Source organism: Lagenorhynchus albirostris, chromosome 7 (assembly GCF_949774975.1).
Source record: "Lagenorhynchus albirostris chromosome 7, mLagAlb1.1, whole genome shotgun sequence".
In the NCBI taxonomy this organism is placed as follows: Eukaryota; Metazoa; Chordata; class Mammalia; order Artiodactyla; family Delphinidae; genus Lagenorhynchus; species Lagenorhynchus albirostris.
In genome coordinates, this window is record NC_083101.1 from 87,793,449 (window position 1) to 87,796,955 (window position 3,507).

The window sequence follows — 3,507 nt, forward strand, 5'->3', positions numbered from 1 at the left end:
TAAAAAATTAAAAGAAAATAATTCAGCCCTAACATTTTCAGATACTGATTTTTTGCTTCCACTCAGAGTGCCTTTCTTTCTTTCTGTTTTTTTTTTTTTGGTACGCGCCACCAGGGAAGCCCAGAGTGCCTTTCTTTAACACATAATTTTTACAAGATGAAACTCATAAAATAAATTCTCCACTTAAAATTCTTTTGAATGTTTCACATTTTGACGCTATAAAATCATAGGGCATTTTTTTCCTTTTCAAAAAAAATTTCATTCCTTTCTGATGCAGAATTCACTTTTACCCAATTAAAAATAGTAGCTCTATCATAAGTTCAGAAACTATAAAACAAAGTTATAGGGCTTCCCTGGTGGCGCAGTAGTTGAGAGTCCGCCTGCAGATGCAGGGGACACGGGTTCGTGCCCCGGTCCGGGAAGATCCCACATGCCGCGGAGCGGCTGGGCCCGTGAGCCATGGCCGCTGAGCCTGCGCGTCTGGAGCCTGTTTTCCGCAACGGGAGAGGCCACAACAGTGAGAGGCCCGCGTACCGCAAAAAAAAAAAAAAAAAGTTATGGAATTTAACAATTATATCTTTTATCTTATTTGAGCTTTCAATTATTTATTTTGTTTAGTTTTCTTCTTAAGGGCCAATTTCAATGTCTTCTTATTTGTAAGGTTAGTTTTCAATCACAGTTTTGCTAAAAGCTTCAAAAGTGATAGTTTTTTGGCACATCATTCATTGAGTAAATTCATTAAATATTTCCAACTTACTACACAGAAGAAATCAAAACATACAGGATCCATTAAAAAAACAAGTTCACTATCAGTGAGGACAGCACAGGTTGACTTACCAGAGCAGTTGTTCAACACTTCAAACATTTCTAATGTCTGCTTAATGGTGGGCAACAACAATAAAGTGCCCAGTGTCATGCTCGCTTTTTAAAAAATTGCTATTCACCATCAGCTTCTCTCACACATTGTGTTGCCTTATCACTCTGTATATACATTTTTTAAAACTGGCACATTTTGTCAAAACTACAGTGAGATATCACTTCATACCCATTAGAATGGCTATTTTTTTTAAAAGCAAAACAGAAAAATGTATGTAGAGTAATTGGAACTCTTGTGCATTGCTGGTGGGAATGTAAAATGATACAGCTGATATGGAAAACAGTGCAGCAGTTCTTCAAAACAAACAGAATGCCCACTGTGGGTATTCCGATGTGGGAATATACACAAAAGAATTGAAAGCATGGACTCAAACAGTTATTCGTACACCAATGTTGATAGCAACATTGTTCACAATAGCCAAAATGTAGAAATAATCCAACTATCCAGATGAATGGATAAGCAAAATGTGATACACACACTCACACACCCCCAAGAATACCCAGCCTTAAAAAGTAATAAAATTCTGATACATGCTATAACATGGATGAACCTTGAGGATATTATGCTTAGTGAAATAAGCCGGACATAAAAGGGTATATATTGTATGATCCACTTACATGAGGTACCTAGAACAGTCAAATTTATAGAGACAGAAATTAGAACAGTGGTTACCAGGGGCTGGGGGATGGGCAAATGGGGAGTTATTGTTTAATGGGTACAGAGTTTCAGTATTAGATAACAAAATTCTAGAGATGGATAGGAGTGACGCTTGCATAACAATATGAATATGCCTAATGCCACTGAACTGTACACTTAAAAATGTTAAAATGGTAAACTTTATGTTATGTATACTTTACAATAAATAATGCTTATAACGGTAAATTTTATGTCATATATATTTTACCACAATAAAAAATTTTAATTGGTAAATTTTAACAATTATAACCTCTGTTTTGATTGACAGCTTGTTTGGACCTAATTATGAATTACGCGTGCACCACAGCACATTCCAAAACACATCTGCCCCATAGGTTTCTTAATATAGTATGAACATTACTTTTATCAAAATATATATTCATCCAAATCTATGCTCATATTGTCACCACAAAAACAAATCAGTTTTTCTTCAGCGTTGAATTTTTAAACTGAATTTAGAGTAGCACACACCATACTGTCAGATATTTCATCTTCTGAAAGTTTTGCCTTGATTTTGTAAACTGGATTTAAAAAAAAAAAAGAATCTTTTTTTTTAAGCTCCTATTTAAGGAATGAGTTTACCTGATTTTCTACTTGAAGCATCTGATAATACTGATTTAAAACTGGCATCCTGAAACTGTTTTCGGAGTTTTCTAACAGAGCCAGTACATGAAGAGCTACCACTTCACTTTTTAAATGTGCACAAGAAAACTTGGAATTGAACATAAGTGAAATTAATTTAAAAGAACTCTGATCTAAATGAAAAATCGTTCTTCACAGAATGATGTGTAAGTGTACCTTCTGCAACTGCATGTCTTAAATCATCTTCTGGAACACTCTTCTTAAAATAACTCTTAACCTTGAAGTAGATGTTGTTGCTTCTTTAGAAAGTTTGTCTTCCAGTTTTCATGTGGTCAGTGTTATCACTTTGCACCCCACCCCCATGGTAGATGGCAACACGAACAAACATTTTATGCAGGCTATTAGTTATCAATCTCCTTGAGAAACAAAAATAAATGAATTTTTTTTAAATTTTTAAATTAAACATGAACTTTCATTTTACTGAAATTCTTTTTGCCACAAAGGTTCATTGCAGAAACTTTACAACATATTTCCTCACAGGGCTCCTTAGTCTATAGATGGATTTGACTGCAGCCCATTCTTACACTGTCATAGCCCTCAGAAGTTCCAGGTCTCAGGTAGTGCTTTAGTGGCCTTACTTTTAACTCTACAGTGTAAGGCCTTTGAGTTGGCCAAGGAACAGCCTTCTCTAACTCCTGGGAGGGGGACAGCCCTCAGGGCAGCCCATGGCTTCAACACATGGTCAACAGCCTGGTTTCTGCTTCTGTTTGGCCCTTGTGGAGTTTCCTCACTTTCTTGTAAATTCAACTTAAAAAAAAGAGGTTGTTTGTGTTCTGTAGAATGGAGTTGACAATGATAATGATGATAGTAATATCAATTCCACAGAGCTAATGTATGTAAAGCACTTGGAATAGTACCTGGCAAATAATTAGCACCACAAAACTGTTAGATGTTATTATTTTTTTATCCAGCACTTCTACATATTTATCACCAAAAGGTTTTTCAAAATTTTGCGTCCAGTACATTATTGGATATGGAGTATGTTTATATGTTTCACAGCACCTATTATAAGTAATTTTTATATTAAACGTTTGTTCGGGTAGGCAATTTACTACTGCACTGTATTTATGTAACTGTTCCTCCATGAAACTACATAAAGAACATTTATGTATCTTAAAAAATGTGGTGTACGTTTTTATAATGTATATTATAAATGGAAATATATAAATTTTGTGTAAGCTATGATTCAGCAGTTTTAAGTCTAAAATCAGTAGAAGGATCTGGGCCACCAGTCTCCTTACTATAAAAAATAGCACAAAATACCTTAATTTTAACTTTTATAAGATAACTCA